At 34.9% G+C, this 20,558-nt stretch overlaps 1 long non-coding RNA gene across 1 annotated transcript in view; it reads right to left on the bottom strand.

Moving 5' to 3' along the window:
• Window positions 1-20,558, bottom strand: part of LOC111053167 — a 37,215-nt gene that overhangs the window by 14,970 nt on the left and 1,687 nt on the right. Inside the window, exons 2-4 of the long non-coding RNA XR_005572689.1 lie at window positions 17,086-17,197; window positions 12,362-12,500; window positions 365-459 (exon numbers count right to left, since the gene is read on the bottom strand). This is a non-coding gene — a long non-coding RNA (uncharacterized LOC111053167). The remainder of the gene's footprint in view (window positions 1-364; window positions 460-12,361; window positions 12,501-17,085; window positions 17,198-20,558) is intronic.

Raw genomic sequence — 20,558 nt, 5'->3', positions numbered from 1 at the left:
CAAGTTTATATGCAAGAATAAACAAGTTAATAACTATCTAAAGGTGCGTTCAGATTTACGCGCCGCGAACATGAGCAATTCACTTTTAATCAGCTGATGCCAAGCTTTTTATAATATTATATCTTACCGTTTCTGTAAAAATACAGATATAATCAGCTGATTAAAAGTGAATTGCACATGTTCGCGGTGCGTATATCTGTACGCACCTTTATATCTTCAAGTTTTCATATTGTTTTTGATAATTTATTGTCCATTATGATATGACAATATGCTGGAAGACCAAAACTTATGAGAAATTTCAAAAATTAATGGAAATTTATAAAATTTCAAGATGGAGAATAGAGAGGCATGTTGAAAGACTGACCTGTCAAGTCCTACTTGAAATCTTCGGGACATGACAGAGGATGCCCGCCAGCCCGCCCAGCTCACATCAGCATCCATGCATCCACCTCCATCAATCTGGAACAAATAATAAAAGCCATTGAAATTATTCAAACTCTACAATCAGATTTAAAATTAAATTGGCGACGTATCAGCAGTAGGATATTGAACACAAATATCAAATAGTGATGATAGGCTATTATTGAATCGATTCGAGCCACATTTGTCTAGCTGCTAATGATGAATAATGAGAGGATTGATTAAGGCCACAGATCCGAACCACCGGAATCTCATAAAAGAAAGTTATTATTTGAGACAGGCATATAACAAGTGGTCACTCATCCAACGGCAGTACATTGTTTAGCGCTTGTCAATGCATAAGGGTAACCGTCCACTGAAACCGTATTCAACCGATCCGTTCGGCCGTTGGATCGGACAAATCTTCCGGCCGTTAATTCGGCCGAATATGGTCGTCCATTGGAACCGTTTACGTCAGTCTAGTTGCCAATTATTGAATTATCATAGCTACCAAAAGTTTTCATAAACAATAATTATATTGAGATTTTGAAAATTGAATGAACTAAATTAGTTATTCATTACAATAAACTCATCTTCAACAAATATCCACTAAATTTATTCATTAATAAGCAATCTTTGTTCACAGATTCCTTTGAACATCACGACGATGTTATCTTTTGTCTCGCATATCCCACTATGGAACATAATGCTCTTGAACCAAACTTTTCAACTTTTCATTGGCCATACTTACAACTTTATAAAACAGAACAACTTTAAAAAAACAAACAAGATTGTGAAACAATTTTATGTTAGGAACAAACACTTTGTTGTCTCAGCTCGACTAGTTAATTCGGCCGGATAGGGTGGGCCGTCCACTACAACCGTATTCGTCCGAACTAGCATCGGCCGAAAACTAGCGAACGCGACCGAACGATCCCCCAACAAAGAAAGGAATATATGCTCGTCCATTGCAACAGGTTCATACGGCTGTGCACGGCCGTCTCCGGCCGATCAATTTTTCGATCCGAATTGAATGGGATTTCCGGCTCTATCCGGCCGAACTAACTAGTCGAGCTGAGACAACAAAGTGTTCCTAACATAAATTGAATCACAGTCCTGTTTGTTTTTTGAAGTTGCTCTGTTTAATAAAGTTGTAACTATGGACAATGAAAAGTTGATAAGTTTGGTTCAAGAGCATGTTTCATTGTGGGATATGAGATACAAAAGATATCATCGTCGTGATGTTCAAAGAAATCTGTGGACAAAGATTGATGAACAAATAGGATCTTCATACTAACTAGTCGAGCTGGGACAACAAAGTGTTCCTAACATAAATTGATTCACAGTCCTGTTTGTTTTTTGAAGTTGCTCTGTTTAATAAAGTTGTAACTATGGACAATGAAAAGTTGATAAGTTTGGTTCAAGAGCATGTTTTACTGTGCGATATGAGAGACAAAAGATATCATCGTCGTGATGTTCAAAGGAATCTGTGGACAAATATTGATGAACAAATAGGATCTAAAGGTAATAATTATTGTAATGAATAACCAATTTAGTAGATATTTGTTTATTCAAATTTCAAAATCTCCATATATAGGCCTAATCATTGTTTATGAAGAATTTTGGTGGCTATGATAGTAGTTAATTCAACAATTGGCAACCAGCCAACTACTGAACTAGACTGACGTAAAAAAAAGTAAATTCGTATGGCTTCTGTTGGTGGGGAGTCCCTTGCGGGAAGGTCCCACCGCCTGAATATATAATTTAAGCCGTCAATGGGCCTTACGACTGTCATACTTCAGCCGGGACCGACAGTTTAACGTGCCCTTCCGATAACACGGGAGTGATCTGGTTAAAAAACTTTTGGTATTGAGAGGGTTTGAGCCCGGGATCTCTATGCTGCTACGCAAGCACTCTATCCACTAGACTGACGTAAACGGTTCCAATGGACGACCATATTCGGCCGAATTAACGGCCGGCGAATTCGTCCGATCCAACGGCCGAACGGATCGGTTGAATACGGTTCCAGAGGACGGTTAAGCTGGAGCCGGAAAATCCCATTCAATTCGGATCGAATAATTGATCGGCCGGAGACCTGTTGCAATGGACGAGCATCTATTCCTTTATTTGTTGGGGGATCGTTCGGTAGTTTTCGGCCGATGCTACTTCAGACGAAAACGGTTCTAGTGGACGGCCCACCTTACACTTACATAGGGTGTACTCCAGACAAACTAAAACAAGTGGGACGTTGTGCCCTACATTCTCACAGCGTCGCTGTTGCAAGGGTTGTGTGGCAGAGAGGACCTAGTGTCCTAAATCCGCCCCTAATAAAGGCAATTATTCAATTCAATTCATCGCAGGTTGATAAACAGGCAATCATACGAATATAATGTGATACTGTATCATACGAATATAAGATACGGTATCATACGAATATAATATTTGTGAATGGTCAGTCGACTGATACACACCAAACTGTACAAACCAGTACTATTGCTTGAAGTGGCCACTAACAACAGGACAAGTGAGTGTGTCGATCATGTGTGAACAGACATGTCTTCAAACGAGAAAACGTGAAAGGCTTTGAACAGAAAAAACTTTTAAAATAAACTAAACAATCAATAAGAATAAATTAAAAAAAAACACTGGAGTATTAAAAACTATAATAAGGAAAAAATAATGTAGCCTCAAATAGATCAGCTAAGGAGAAAAACAAATAATCGAAGATACAAAAACCTAACTTAAACAAATTTTATTCAAAGCCTTTTGACACAATTTGTATATCAAACATGTGTGTTCACACATGTTCAACATACTTGTCCTACGGTGAGTGACTTGTCTAAATAGAAATATATCATAGATGTAGATTACAATAAAGTCTATTTGAAAGTCTAATCCGATCTGCTTCATCTCAACAAACAATCCAACTAGGAACGCAAAAGTAATAACTAAAGTAGAACTCCAATCAGCCTATACAAATTAAGGCTTTGCAAAGGCTAAAAAAAACTTTCTAATCGTGATATTTTTCTAATTTTTTCGATTTGTATATCATCAAAGCTATCAAAATGAAAAATTTTTCTCAGAAAAACATTTTTTTTTATCATTACTTTTTGAGATATGAACGCCTAAATTTTAAATTTTTGGGACAGAACATTTCAAATTCGGTAAGAGATAAATCCATGAAATTCAGAGGATATATTCTTCATTGTATTGTTTATCTAGTAAAACAATTTTTTTATGAAAATATCAATTTCTAAGATAGTTATTCAATTTACTAAAAATAACTTTTAGTTCGGTTATTTTTAGTAAATTAACTTTTACTTTTGAATAACTTTTTTAAAAATTGATATTTTGAGAAAATTTTTGTTTTATTAGATCAACAATACCATGAAGAATCCATCCTCTAAATCTCATGGATTTATATCTTACCGAATTTGAAATGTTCTGTCCCAAAAATTCAAACTTCAGTCGCTCATATCTCAAAAAGTAATGATCGGAAAAAATTGTTTTTCTGAGAAAACTTTTTCATTTTGATAGCTTGATGATATACAAATCGAAAAACTTAGAAAAATATCACAAGTAGAAAGTTTATTTTAGCCTTTTGCACAGCCTCAATTGGGAACGGACCGCATTCGGTCAATCAAATATTCGGATAATTGAAGATTTAAAAAAAAAACTGGAAATTATAAAAATAAAAGAATAATTAAATATATTAAAGAAGGCTTTTATTTACTTCAATTATAACCGGTTAAATACTTCACGGTATAAATTAATTATTAAGACAGTTAATCTTATTTGAACGTGTCTGAAATTCGCGAAAATGCCGTCGATTTTCTTCTAAAAGCAAGCGATTCGGATAATTTAAGTTCTACTATAATACTAGCTATTAGCTCAAATTAACTAGGCCATACACTAGCTGCATGTAAACGCCCCTCAATAGTGGAGGTAGCCCTACAAGTCTACAAGGCAATACATTTTAAACCCATAATCCGCTAAATAGAAACGCCTATATATGATTATAAACACGTCTTCCATCTAGTAGCTGTTTAATGTCTCAAAGTATTAGAACAAAATTAAATATTTATAAATAAAAAAAATTCAATTCAACTTTCCTATGGTCACATCTTGACATAGACTTTTTCAATAAGTTCCTTACAGGTTACAGTTCAAAATTCAATAGCTCTATGATTCAAGGTAAAGGATTTACGGCCTACACCTAAAGGAGACCCTGAAATATTAGGGGATACTTTGTTGCATTATATCAATTTTAATCGTAAGTAGCCTAGCTTTGTAGTTGAATATGTACCAATAAATTATAATTTTATTTTAGTCAAATCCAACTAAATAAAACCCAAAAAAGTATTAGCCTAGAGAATATTATATACTAAAATTTCATGAATCAACTCGAAACTAACGGTGTAAGCCTTGATTGAACATTATTTTTGTTCTATGAAAAATAAGCCAATCAATTTATAGCTCTTAAGCAAAGTTAGGCTTTTAATCAAATATAAACTATTATTTAATGATAAAAAAATGATAGAAAGAGCTTACTACGACTCTGCAATATTCTATAATATAGGCCTAAGCATAAACCTTGAATAACTGTAGCCTAATCAGAACTCTGTACCTAACCGGAAAATAACAAAAGAGAAGAAACAACACAGTTTTCAAGTTTCCCAACAAGACACTCAAGTAATTGCAAGCGAAAAATATAATGCACAAATTAACATAACAAAGAATCGAATTCAATATTAGTCTGCAATTATTATTTAGTCAAGATAATATTCTTTTAACAGACCTAAAATCGAAGACGATAAAATCGAAGATAACCTCAACAATACGCCTGGCTAACCACACAATCAAACTCATTTAATTATTATAAACGAAAGTAATTCACTTCACTGGCTTTAATCAACTAGAAATAGAACTATTATTAATTCAATCCATCCAAATTTAAAATAATAACTTCTATTCAACTTTATTTCCTAGACTTTTAGATTCAAATTCAAACAAAAACATGAACGAAGAAGCACTTGACACTTTCAAGCGGCCATTTATGGAACTACCAAGCCTTCAGCTTCTAGAGCCAGCGAGTTTTATCATCATGAAAGCAGTAGCACAATTCTTATGAATACAATTTGACCGTCCATCAAGTTGAGCGTCCTTATGACGTCATAAGGACAGTCAACACAAACCACTCTCTGTCTCAGACAGCACCGTATCGCGCATGCGTTAGCAACGGGTTTTTCCCGTTCCATTCAGTCAGTTCTTTGAATGTAACGTTCTTTGTGATGATGGTTACCGAGCACTGTAACTGGAGCCAATCGTCATTCTATTTGATGAAAATATTATTATCCAATGATGATTTATCATTTACTTCAATATAATAATCGATATATTATTATTTTATTTAATAAAAGAAAGAGTACTTTTGAAAAATATAATTAATAAAATATAACAGTTGTTATTTAACTGATGTTAAAAAACACTATAACTAAGTCAGCATATTGTCATTTCAAAACAAAAACCGAACCCTCAACCTCCCCTTTTACATTTAAAACATCAATAAACATAACTATTTGAAAAACCTCTAATCCCTTCCAGCATATTGCAATTTCAAAGCAAATCCCAACCTATCTTTCCACTTTTGAAAATATATCAAAAAGCATAGTTCTACCTGGACCCTAGCCCTTTCTAGCATATTGCGATTCTAAAGCAAAAACCTAACCTAACCTTATGGAGCATTATTAAATATAATCCAAAAAAACCTAACCACTAACCCCTTCACATTTAATAATTTAGATTTCAGAGCAAAATCCTAACCCCCTAACCTATCCTTTCACATTTGAAACATCAAAAAACATGACTCTAACTGCACCCTAGCCCCTTCTAGCATATTGCAATTTCAAAGCAAAAACCTAACCTATCCTAATAACACATTATTAAATATAACCTGAATAAAACCTAACCTCTAACCCATTCACAATTAACACATTATTTATCTAACCAAGACATTTGCAAGGGAACCTCTAGCATTCAGCCTTTCTTTGAAGAAGTGTGGTGCTGAACTAAGTAAGTAGCTAACAAGCAAGAAGTTGCAGGTTCCTACTAGACAAAGAGATCGCCAATCACAGAGCGGCATTTCGGTCACGTGGTCGTGACAGTCGCGTCGCCTGGCGACGCTCTGTAGCAGTCACCTTCAACCACAACTAACCAAATTTCAAGATGGCTTGAATCTATTTGATAATTTTACAAATCAACTTCAAAATAATTTCACTAACACAAAATTACTTTCCCTTATCAGAGAGCGTATCCCTAATGAATATAAGATCCCTCTAATTATTTTAGGAATTTTCAAACACTTTCCAAGAGCTTTACTAGTAATTTCAAGAGAATAAAAGTGAAAAATAAAAATAAATATGTATTAGCTAAAATATGCCAGCAAGGCCAGCGGACACCTTGAAACCAGGTAGATGTTTACTGGGTAAAGTGATTCCAAAATTCTACATCAACACTAGATGAACAATGAATGAATTCGAAATCCTAGCGTTCTTAAAGAAACAAAAATTGGCTATTGTATTACAAATTATAACATGAGGAATGATTTATGAATGATAATAGATAAACTCATACCTATATGAAGACCAGTCTGCAAAGGCGAATATCACTGACACAAAATTAATCCTATCTATTTCACAGCAACATTAAATATACACGAAAATGAAATATACACAAGGGAGCGCTTGATGAACATATTCAATATATAGAGTAATTAGTGGATTACTATTTGAAAAGTAATAAGGGGATAGCGAGAGACAAGCACTAGCATTTCAACAGACAAGGAAGAACGGTCGACTGGCGTGTTGCATGTTGTAGCAAGTCAAGCTCTCTCCTTCTACTACTGAAGTCAAATGAACAAACTACAAAATGTCGCAATATCTATTCAAATAGCCACAAAATCATTCCACTACCTAAAAATTACTTTCCTTTATTGGAGAGCCAGTTTTAAATGTGAATATGAACCCCCAAATTATGCTAGGATTTTTAAAGACATGTCCCAAGTTGAAACAATTATTTTATTAATGAAAATAGTATTAATTACCAAAAATATACCATCATTCAAAAGACATGTTGAGGATGGTTGGTTCCCTTTTCCCACATTGGGAACTACTTGCCACTTCTAATCTAAAGTTTATTACGGAGGCAAAAAATTATTTCTGTGGTGAAATATAATATCATTTGTGGAACAAACAGGAAGCAGTTTTTTGGGCTGGTCCCTAAACAAATTCAAGATGTCCTGAATCCTTCAATAACTTATGCATACTACTGAAAATAATATTCTACAAATAATTTTCGCTGTTTGATATTAGTGTGTTATGAAGTATGATTACTAATCGAAGAATACTACAGTTTTATATTACTTTCTTATTTAAAGCTACTGGCTTACAAAAGAATTAAATCTTTAATTATATTTGCTAAACTATGAGAATCACTGTAACTGTTATACTGAGGCCCGGTTGCACAACAGCCGGTTAAATTTTAACCGTGATTAATTTCACGAGAACCAATCGGAGAAGGAATTTTTGTAAAGACGGCTTCTCTGATTGGATCTCGTGGAATTAATCACGGTTACAATTTAACCAGCTGTTGTGCAACCGGCACTGAGACTAAAACTGTTAAATCAACAACTGTCAGTCAATCTACAAGCGGCTTGTGCTAAGTTAGATACTTTGTGTGCAGGTGAACAGTTTCAATTTTAATTATGAAAAATCATAAATAATTATGGTCAAATGTTCGAAATAAATTTCAAATAATTATGGCAATAACTCTCGGAATTTAGACAAACCTATATCAATACTGTACTAAATATAATATCCACTGAAAACGGTGGTGAATAGCAAACAAGAATCTTTAAAAAAGCAGCGCTTTTTTAAACAGACAACAACTCAAGATACTGATAAATTGAGCGAAATACTATAAAAATAAAAGTATTACAAACCTTGTACTGTACATTCTCAGCTGAAGCAATTACAAACCTTGTACAGTACTCTCAGCTGAAGCAATGCTTTCCATGAAAGCTCTCGTTGATCAAAATAATACATTTCATACAGCTTTTAGACAAGATTTCTAATATCTGACACAATATTGATCCAGCAAAATCGCTTCACATGGAACTGTGAGGCGCATGTTACACCAAGCCACCAGTGGGACGCCAGAGAGCAACCATTGGCGGCCGAATGTAAAGCGAGTTCAGACACCAGTGAGACACCAGGATTGGTGACCCGAGTGAGACATTAGCCGGCCGCCTAAATCTGGTGTCTCGGCTGACGATCCTCGTGTAATTATTTACTTATGAAAACATGAAAGCAAACAGGATTCCTCCCGGAAATTGCTTTCATAACACAATCATAATTACAATTAATCACATGAGAGTAATTGTAATGAGCGCAATAACAACTGATGCCCTGCGACTCGCTCGGACACTAAAACCGGAGCGACCCACTGGTGGCCTAATGTAATACGAGCCTTTAGTGAGGTCCACGTTTTAATGGCAGTGGAGAAAGATAGGATATAATATTAAAATGGTTTATTCTTTATTATTATTAAAAAATATTCAATCATATTTCAATCATCAGGAAAATATATGTTTCAATGATTCAATTACTAGTAGATCTGTGAACAGTAGACCTCAGGCAGTATTCTCATACACAAGTTCCTGATTGAAACTATAGACCTTATGGAAATACAGCAATAGACTGGCTTCTCCACACATCTGTATAATTACTTGTCAGCTGATTTATGATGAATAATTCTACAGTCTGATTTTTACTCTAATATTGGCGTATGAAGGAGGCTCCTTTTTCCTTTTATATTATCCTTGAAATGCAAAATTTTCACAAACCTTGTACAGTACTCTCAGCTGAAGCAATTACAAACCTTGTACAGTACTCTCAGCTGAAGCAATTACAAACCTTGTACAGTACTCTCAGCTGAAGCAATTACAAACCTTGTACAGTACTCTCAGCTGAAGCAATTACAAACCTTGTACAGTACTCTCAGCTGAAGCAATGCTTTCCATGAAAGCTCTCGTTGATCAAAATAATACATTTCATACAGCTTTTAGACAAGATTTCTAATATCTGACACAATATTGATCCAGCAAAATCGCTTCACATGGAACTGTGAGGCGCATGTTACACCAAGCCACCAGTGGGACGCCAGAGAGCAACCATTGGCGGCCGAATGTAAAGCGAGTTCAGACACCAGTGAGACACCAGGATTGGTGACCCGAGTGAGACATTAGCCGGCCGCCTAAATCTGGTGTCTCGGCTGACGATCCTCGTGTAATTATTTACTTATGAAAACATGAAAGCAAACAGGATTCCTCCCGGAAATTGCTTTCATAACACAATCATAATTACAATTAATCACATGAGAGTAATTGTAATGAGCGCAATAACAACTGATGCCCTGCGACTCGCTCGGACACTAAAACCGGAGCGACCCACTGGTGGCCTAATGTAATACGAGCCTTTAGTGAGGTCCACGTTTTAATGGCAGTGGAGAAAGATAGGATATAATATTAAAATGGTTTATTCTTTATTATTATTAAAAAATATTCAATCATATTTCAATCATCAGGAAAATATATGTTTCAATGATTCAATTACTAGTAGATCTGTGAACAGTAGACCTCAGGCAGTATTCTCATACACAAGTTCCTGATTGAAACTATAGACCTTATGGAAATACAGCAATAGACTGGCTTCTCCACACATCTGTATAATTACTTGTCAGCTGATTTATGATGAATAATTCTACAGTCTGATTTTTACTCTAATATTGGCGTATGAAGGAGGCTCCTTTTTCCTTTTATATTATCCTTGAAATGCAAAATTTTCAAAAACCTTGTATATACGTCGTCGCGCAGTTAAAAAAGGAACATACCTGTCAAATTTCATGAAAATCTATTACCGTGTTTCGCCGTAAATGCGCAGCATATAAACATATAAACATCAAGAGAAATGCCAAACCGTCGACTTGAATCTTAGACCTCACTTCGCTCGGTCAATAATGAATTTTCATAATTAAAATTGGTTGGATACTCTGATAATTATATTTCTACGATGATCTAGAAAAGGATAGCGCTTTCCGTCAAGAATGATAGACAAGGATAGCAACACCAATGTTAATCAAACACTGCCATTATAACGTGGACGAAATTTTAAACATGAAATTATTTTGTGGGAAACCGATGACTTTTAATACGGTCCCAAGTGGATTCTAAACTGGTATTATGATTTGATTAAAGATAGGAACTTGGCATTTTTGAAAATTCATTGACTCATTTTCAAGTTTTCACTGTTAACGGGTGAGCCCACACGAATCTTGGGCTTGTGCAACTAAAATGTAAAGTATTAGGTTGAGAACCAAAGGGAAGTAATTTTGATAATATTTGTCGAATGAGAGTTGATATTGTGGATTTTTTCCTTAACTGAAAAAACACAGTTTTATTTTTGTCACTTACACATTTATTAGACTTGTATACAGGACTGCAGTTTCGTGCCAAAAAATCAACTACAGCTGAAGATGTGTTGGTTTCAACACTGTAGTCCTGTATACAAGTCTAATAAATGTAGATGTTACAAAAAAGGGAAGTAATTTTGAAGGTAAGTCAATGACTGCAATGTTTTCAATAGATTCAAGTAATATTGATGGTTTGAGGTGGATTGCAAACCAGAGAAAAGTGATTTAAAAGCAAATAACTCAACTTGAAAACAAAATCACAGCTATGACACATTTCATTATTGAATAAGAAATATTTGAAGTGTCACAATCACTCGTTTGTTGAATTACAGTAGCGAAATACTAGTATCAGTTGTTACACAATTATCAATCCATGATCAGCGCTGTTTACTAGATAATTAATTTGAAACAATCCTGGATAGTTTCCAAGTGGTTGTGTTAAATTCAAGTATTTTGAGACAAGACAAATAGATGTCTATAAATTTAATTTTCCAACTTATTTGGAAATAGGGATGATTAATGGGATAGGGATGATAGGGACGATAGGGATGATATAATGATTTGGAAATCATTTCCTAAGTTATCAACCACAATAATAGACACAAACAGACATTGAACATTATTTAAGATTATCAGCTTGTGAGCGTCTATTCACTAATTTATTACTGCACAAGAGGCTATGTAATAAATGGAGTATCGGCTCAGTTTCTGACACAATTCTACATTAAATACATAGAGGAATGGGTAAGAAGAAAAACTCATTTAATATTAAAAAATAATTCAACGATTATAGTTTTTTACGAGATGTAGTAAGTCACTGAATATTTTCTTTTGATAAATGAGATAAAATAATATTTTTAAAGAATCATTGAATTGTCGATAGCGAACAAGCTCTCCTTGGCTCACGGCGTCTATATTGCATTGGAAATTATGAATTCAATGAAATGAAAGAAAATATGTGGCAGCCAACAGCTAACTCAGCTGGCAGCTCCACAACAACTCATAAGAAGCCATCAATTCTGCAGTATTGCTTTCGTCATGCCGGCACCACACTCTCATCAAGTCGCTTGTCAAGCGGCTCACTGTATACATATATATAGCGGAATTGAAGGCGAGCGGTGGCATAGTAGCCATCCACACTCTCGCGCTCGTCGTCATTTGTACGCACTTGACAAAAGTGTGGAAGCGGCATGATACATGTGAGATTTGCAGTACTTCATAGAATGAAGCTACTATCACACTCACATGTTTTTCGGAAGTGTTTTATCAACATCACTTAGCTCCACATCACATTCAACAATATTTATGAAAACAAGAATATGTGATCCAGCGATGATAGACAACAAGGCCTATTATAAGACTGCGAAAGATATTCAAAGCTTAGTAGAAGAACAGAATACAATGTGAATATAGATAGGTATGTTTCAACACTCACCAGCTGTCAACAGCCACACTTGAAGGCTCTGGTCGATGACTAGTCACATGAGGATGTCCTCCAGCTCATATCATCATCGATGCATTGCACTGAGAAATGATGTCATGTATCTTTTCACCTCCAGCAATTCGGATTATCCCTAAACAAAATAATAATAAGAGTTGAAATTCAGGAAAATTAACAAACACATTTACAATAGATTATTTATAATCATGAGATTAGTAACTTGAAAAAAAGTAAAAATCAGATAGACCTATAGTGAGGTACACGTTATAATGTCAGTGAAGAAAGATAGGATAACAACGATGCCGATTCTCTGCCTAACCACTGCCTTACATAGAATATAGCTGTTACTTGACCTACTTTCTGGTGCGTCTACTCCACAACTGCTACTCTATTGCGGTTTCCGGCCTCCCAAACCGTTTGAGTAAATAAATTGATGCTAAACTATCTGATATTCGAACGGTTTTATCTGTTTTGGTGTAATAAAACAGTAGGAGATAAATTTATGCTAAGAACTATGTGATATCATAGAGAAACAATAGCATAAGTAGATATCCCATGGTATAGGGCGTTTATGTCGCAACTTTTACTGTTATCTCAATCCGATAGTTCACGTAGTTCTTTCCCGTGTGACGCTGGTAGTCTCTCATATTGTGCTGTTCATACACTCTTACCCGGTCAAAACAGTAAAAATCGACAGTAATCAGCTTGAGATAACAGTAAAAGTTACGACATAAACGCCCTATACCATGAATATCTACTTACGGTATTGTTTCTCTATGATACTGGTATATCTGATGTAATATTAACCGCTCATTCTTGGAAAATCAATTATATTTCATTAGTCAAAAACAAAACATATTCTTCAATTATTAAATAATACATTTTCATAATAATTGAGATTGAATATTTTAACAATTAATTATATTTCCACATTATTAGAAATTCTCTGACAACGCTGCAGAGATAGAAAAGGTAAGTTCTATCTGCTGTGTCGAATAAAAGACAAGGATAGCAACACAAATGTTAATCAACTGATAATCAACGTTATACTGCCATTATAACGTGGACCTCACTATAGGATGACCAGATTTTGGTGTCTCACTGGTGTCCCACTCGGCCGCCAATGGTTGCTCTCTGGTGAACCATTGGTGGCCTATTGTAATACGAGACTAATACTACAACATTACTGCTAGTAAGGGGGCAACAAGATAACCCTTCCAACAGTAGTACAAAGCACTTGTAATAAATTACATATGATACAAACATAATATTTATTTAATTTATTCATTGACCGAGCGAAGTGAGGTCTAAGATTCAAGTCGACGGTTTGGCATTTCTCTTAATGTTTAAATGTTTATATGTTGCGCATTTACGGCGAAACGCGGTAATAGATTTTCATGACATTTGACATGTATGTTCCTTTTTTGAATGCGCGTCGACGTATACACCAGGTTTTTGGAAATTTTGCATTTCAAGAATAATATAAAAATAAAAAGGAGCCTCCTTCATACGCCAATTATTAGAGTAAAAATCATACTTTAGAATTATTCATCATAAATCAGCTGACAAGTGATTACACAGATGTGTGGAGAAGCCAGTCTATTGCTGTATTTCCATAAGGTCTATAGTTTCAATCAGGTACTTGTGGATGACAATACTGCGTGAGGTCTACTGTTCAAAGAACTAATAGTTTATACAATAAGTAAATTATCAGAATGATAAGGAGAGGAAAAATAAGGTAACCTTGTGCTATTCCTCTCCCAAATTTAGATAACATTTAGTCCGAGATAGGTTAAGTCTCTTCATCAATTCACAAAATTTTCAGTCCTCAAGTATTTTCTATACATGTATATATATGAAAGAGGAAGTATTATGAGTAGTATACATAGGTATTAGGGGAAGCGTCTGGCTCCGTGGTCGCGCTGGTTAGCTATCGCTCAGGGTAAAAACATAGTGGAGCGGCGAAGGTAGAGGGTAGCGGAGAAGGAAGCTGAGAGTGTTGATAATAGATGATAATGCATGTATCCAAGTGCCTGTCCTCAACTCTAACTTGGCTGCTCCACATCTGAATACATGCATTACTTCTAAACACTCTCAGCTACATTCTCCGCTACCATCTACCACCGCTGTTCCACCATGTGCATAGATAATGGATAAATAAATCATTAGAATCGGAAACCAAAACAACATAAATGTGAGTTGATTGGGACAGGCTGAAAAGTTGTCAACCTACCAACGGAGGTACAGAGTACTTGTAAAATGACAGTTGAATGCACACAACAGTCAGAGCACATTAATACTATACAGGACCTAAACCGAAGCATAGACACTGTAAAGAAATTTGTTCCATCAAGGCTGTGCAAAGGCTAAAAATAAACTTTCTACTCGTGATATTTTTCCAAGTTTTTCGATTTGTATACCATCAAGCTACCAAAATGAAAAAGTTTTCTCAAGAAAACATTTTTTTCTGATCATTACTTTTTGAGATATGAGCGCCTAAAGTTTTAATTTTTGGGACAGAACATTTCAAATTCGGTAAAAGATAAATTCATGATATTTAGAGGTTGGTTCTTCATGGTATTGTTTATCTAGTAAAACTAAAATTTTCTGGAAATATTTATTTTTAAAATAGTTATTCAATTTACTAAAAATAACTTTTAGTTGAGTTATTTTTGGTAAATTGAATAACTTTTTCAAAAAATGATATTTTTCAGAAAATTTTTGTTTTACTAAATCAACAATACCATGAAGAATCCATCCTCTAATTCTCATGGATTTATATCTTACCGAATTTGAAATGTTCTGTCCCAAAAATTCAAACTTCAGGCGCTCATATCTCAAAAATCTGGTGTGGTACACTCACACAACTTTCCTTGCTCATATTCGAAACTACGATCAGACTTTTGTATATGTGTATATATAATTGTTTTCAGAGTACTTTTTCCTTTGTGTAAATTGTGAAATTCAATGATTTTTTTAGTCGTCATTTTTTTTAAAGTCGTCAAAACAGCTGTTCTACAGATGAAATATCTCGACTATGTGTTCTTTTTATGAACTGCTCTACCTACCTACCTCATGCACGAGAAGGAGGTTACAAAGTCCATTTCTCAAGGATGGGGTGGACCCCCCATTAGTTTCCCAGAAAGGAGACTCATGCCAGTTAATAGAGCTGATAAATAACTATGCAGAGTATGAATTTGAAAAAAATCGGATAAGTTATTTTGAAAAAATCGTGAAAAACATGGTTTTTTAGTAATTATCCGCCATTTTTCTCAAGAATATTACGGAGCTCCTGCAATTTTCCAAGGAAAAAACTCATGTCATTTGATAGGACTTTCTGAATAGCTACCCATGGCTTGAATTTGAAGAGAATCGTTAGAGCCGTTTTCGAGAAACCCGTGAAAAACCTGGTTTTTGGTCATTATCCGCCATTTTTCTCAAGAATATTACGGAGCTCATGGAATTTTCCCAGAAATGAGACTCATGCCAGTTGATAGTGCTTATGAATATCTATCCATGGTATGAATTTGAAGTAAATCGTTAGAGCAGTTTTCGAGAAAACGGTGAAAAACATGGATTTTTAGTCATTATCCGCCATTTTTCTCAAGAATATTACGGAGCTCTTGAAATTTTCCCAGAAATGAAACTTATGCCAGTTGATAGGGCTTAAAAATAGCTATCCATGGTATAAATTTGAAGAAAATCGTTGGAGCCGTTTTCGAGAAAACCGTGAAAAACATGGTTTTTTAGTCATTTTCCGCCATTTTTCTCAAGAATATTACGGAGCTCCTGAAATTTTCCCAGAAATGAGACTTATGCTAGTTGATAGGGCTTATAAATAGCTATCCATGATATAAATTTGAAGAAAATCGTTAGAGTCATTTTCGAGAAAAACGTGAAAAACATGGTTTTTTAGTAATTATCCGCCATTTTTTCCGCCATCTTGAATTGAATTTTATTGAATTTCTTATTGTCGGGTCCTCATGGTATAGGGACCTTAAGTTTAAAATTTCAAGTCGATCGGTTAATTAGGAATGGAGTTATCGTGTTCACAGACATACACACACACACACATACACACATACACACACACAGACCAACACCCAAAAATCATGTTTTTGGACTCAGGGGACCTTGAAACGTATAGAAAACTTGAAATTGGGGTACCTTAATTTTTTTTGGAAAGCAATACTTTCCTTACCTATGGTAGTAGGGCAAGGAAAGTAAAAAGTAATGATCGGAAAAAAAATGTTTTCGTGAGAAAACTTTTTCATTTTGATAGCTTGATGATATACAAATCGAAAAACTTGGAAAAATATCACGAGTAGAAAGTTTATTTTTAGGCCTTGCACAGCCTTGAGGAATAATGATTTTATTTTTAAAAAATGCATAATATTCATTATGTTCAACATACAGCCCAGCGCGTCATCACTCGTTTGATCAAGTAACGAGCTGGAAGACCTTACTTAGCGCTCTAATGCCTCCGCTACACTCTCGCCGAGTCGCTCGCCAACTGTGCAACGTCTCAGATTTACATAAATCAGAGCGAAGGTGGGCCGAGTGATGACATAGTAATTAGTAATCATTCACACTCTCGCGTTCGTCGCCATTCGTAAAAAAACTCAGCGAGAATGGAGCGCCGGCATAAGGGTATTTCTATCTTGAAAAACGTAGACTACTTTAAAAATACGAAAGTAGAATTGAGCAGTGGTAAGTACCTGTCAAGAGCCATACTTGAAGCTGTGGTCCATGACAGGGGTGAATCAGTATGCCAAGCTGCAAACTCCAACATTCCATGTCCTCACCACAACCAAACTGATCTCTTCATTCCTACAACATAGAATATGCGAAAACATTAAAATTTGGAAAAATCCATCATCAAATTTAAATTGAGCTTTCGAAGAATCCTAAAAAATGTATACTAGATTCATGAATTATCTGAATAACATTTATTTGGATATGTATAATACATTTATTAATTCAGAATGTATAAAAAGAACTAATTCCAAAAAGTATGGTGCAGCTAACAAAGATTAATTACATTTTCAACCATTTTTCAATGACTCCGACTAGACGGCTGACCTTGGGATGTTGGATGTGTTGGATCTCCAGTTGACCCAACTCGTCCAACATTCGACCCAACATCCCATTCACGGTCCAACGTCTAATCCAACATTGAATGATATAATTGGACAAGATATCGGGTAGTGAATGGACCGCTTAAGGTTCACATTTGAAGAATCAGCCAATCTAAGAGCTTTCTCAGAGAGAAAGTTTGCAACGGTGTAGCTGGTTTTACAAAGAGAAACCATAGAGAAAAGATAGCATAAGAAGTTAGATACCCCATGGTTTGTAGAAATGATTCAAAGTTTGAAAATTTTGTAACAAATTTTGGCGTTGTGTATCAAGAAGATACTGTATCATATTGTGTTGATACTGTATCATTTTATGGTGATCCTGTATCATTTATGGTGATACTGAATCATTTATGGTGATACCATAGATATAAGATAACATAAGAAGATATTATAGGGCGTTATACATGGTATAAGGCGTTTATGTTCCAAATGTCACTGTTAACTCAAGCCGATAGTTCTAGTAGTTCTTTTTCGTGAAGCTATATGAAGCTGGTAGTATCTTATAGTGTGCCGTCCTTACACTCTCACCCGGTCAAAACGATAATAATGAACAGTAGTCGATAGTAATCGGCTTGAGTTGACAGTGAAATTTGAAAAATTAACAACCTATACGATGGAATATCTTCTTATAGCCTACCATCTGCTGATACTGATACTCTCCCTGTTTCAACCTGCAATGTAGGCTGAACTTGATGCCGTAAGATTTGTTCTACTGAACGGCATTACTTTCTAAAAAAATCTGGTGCGCCACAACACAACTTTCCTTGCCGTTATGAAAATTGATCACCTGACGCTAGTGTTCACTCCCATCTCAAGTCTACTATTCAAAGATCTGTGCCAGCTGGTGACTGGACAATAACGCTGGACACACACAAGGTCTGCTATCTCTTCATAGTGAATGATTTGATAGAATCAACAGTTGCTAACAGTTTGCAATTGAATAATCATATTTTGTCGAATTTCGAGATTATTTTCAATTTTAGGTGAAAATTTTACAAAACATAGATTGTAGATATTTTCATGCTCAATCTTTTCCACTTGAAATTTTTTGTTTAAATTGTATCTAAAGCCTGATAATTGGGAATCTAAAATCAAACTTTGCATAGATGGAGCGGATCTCCTGAAATTTTTACAGATATGGGACTTGTGGCAGTTGATAGAGCTTATCAATGACTATTTAAGGTAAAAATTTGATGAAAATCGTTGGAGCCGTTTTCGATAAAATCGCGAAAAACCCCGATTTTGACAACATTTTCGCCATTTTAGCCGCCATCTTGAATTGCATTTGATCGAAATTGTTCGTGTCAGATCCTTATATTGTAAGGAGCTTAAGTTCCAAATTTCGAGTCATTCCGTTAATTGGGAGATGAGATATCGTGTACACAGACACGCACACACACACACACACACACACACACACACACACACACACACACACATACAGACCAAAGACCAATACCCAAAAACTACTCTTTTCTTAAGGGACCTTGAAACGTATAGAAATTTAGAAATTGGGGTACCTCATTTTTTTCGGAAAGCAATACTTTCCTTACCTATGGTAATAGGGCAAGGAAAGTAAAAATTATCAAAATAGGCACATGATGAACAGAGATCGTGAGGGACTGAGACCCTTCCGGAGCAACGACAGGCAACAGGTAGGTGAATGGAGAGCCTGTGCCAGACTGCTTTGGCTCACAACGGTACAATTATTCAAGCTCAAATAGAGCAGTGAAGAAAAAATAAACAACGAAGAATCATAGAAACAAGAACCTAACCTTAATAATACAAACAGCTGATTTTGATTGAAGCCTTTCGCTGAAGACAAAGAAGCTTTTATACCCTAAGCATGCTTGTACAAGCCTACAGTATCGTTAGTAACCGGCCTCACAGGTATATTTTATTTATTATTTATACAATAATATACATTTCACTTTGAATAACATTCTCAGATCAAGGCTCAAGTGATATAATATATTATGATATATCATATTATGAAACGTCACCTTAATTTGAATTGATTGAATATTACAAGCTATAGATGGAAACTAATAAGATATTGCATCTATTCAAATGCTAATGAATTAATAAAATTAATGACTTTCCATCTAGTTGTTTACCCTGATGTCAATATTTGCAGAAGCAGGAGTCTTCAGGGTGATTTACAGCATTTAATTTGAATGATCGTTCAATAATGATTAGTGCAAGCTATATTGATTACTACAGCCGCTAGCGACTGAGCGGTTATAGCCGCGCGGCTAGAATGTTAGAGTCGTCGCTAAGGCTGGCCACTAACGGTAGGACATGCATGATACACATGACATCATACATTGTTGTGTCATCAATGCGAAAGACTCCCAGCAACATTCTTTTTAGGTTGGGTTTTTGTATCTCAGATTTTTTTTGGTTTATTTTTTCTCCACTGCTCTATTTGCTATTAAATTATTCATAATATATCATTAGAGTTTCTAATTTACGAGAGATTTATTTATTTATAAAATAGAATTAGAGTACCCTTTGAAATTAATAAAATATTAAAAAACAAAACTGTTAGTAAACATTTATTTTTATAACCTGACGATGGTGCGATCACCGAAACTAGTAGGACGTTACAATTTGTATTCTTGTTCTTGTTTTTCCTTTTATATTATCCTTGAAATGCAAAATTTCCAAAAACCTTGTATATAGGTCGACGCGCAATTAAAAAAGGAACATACCTGTCAAATTTCATGAAAATCTATTACCGCGTTTCGCCGTAAATGCGCAACATATAAACATTTTTAAACATTAAGAGAAATGCCAAACCGTCGACTTGAATCTTATACCTCACTTCGCTCGGTCAATTAATTTTAAATGGTACTATAATTCTATTTTATAAATACAAAAAAGTAGCCCTGAATTAATACATTTTTAAAAGATTAATTTATTGTTTTGGATGTTTACTTTACAGTAATTAGTAGTATTTTACAGTAGTTATTCTAAAGGTAAAAAGAAATGGATATGAATTAAAAACATCAGAACAGTTCGAAATTTACAAAGCCACCATCCTCGATAAA

This window comes from Nilaparvata lugens, chromosome 12, assembly GCF_014356525.2.
Source record: "Nilaparvata lugens isolate BPH chromosome 12, ASM1435652v1, whole genome shotgun sequence".
Classification (NCBI taxonomy): Eukaryota; Metazoa; Arthropoda; class Insecta; order Hemiptera; family Delphacidae; genus Nilaparvata; species Nilaparvata lugens.
This window is presented reverse-complemented; position numbering and strand designations above follow the sequence as displayed.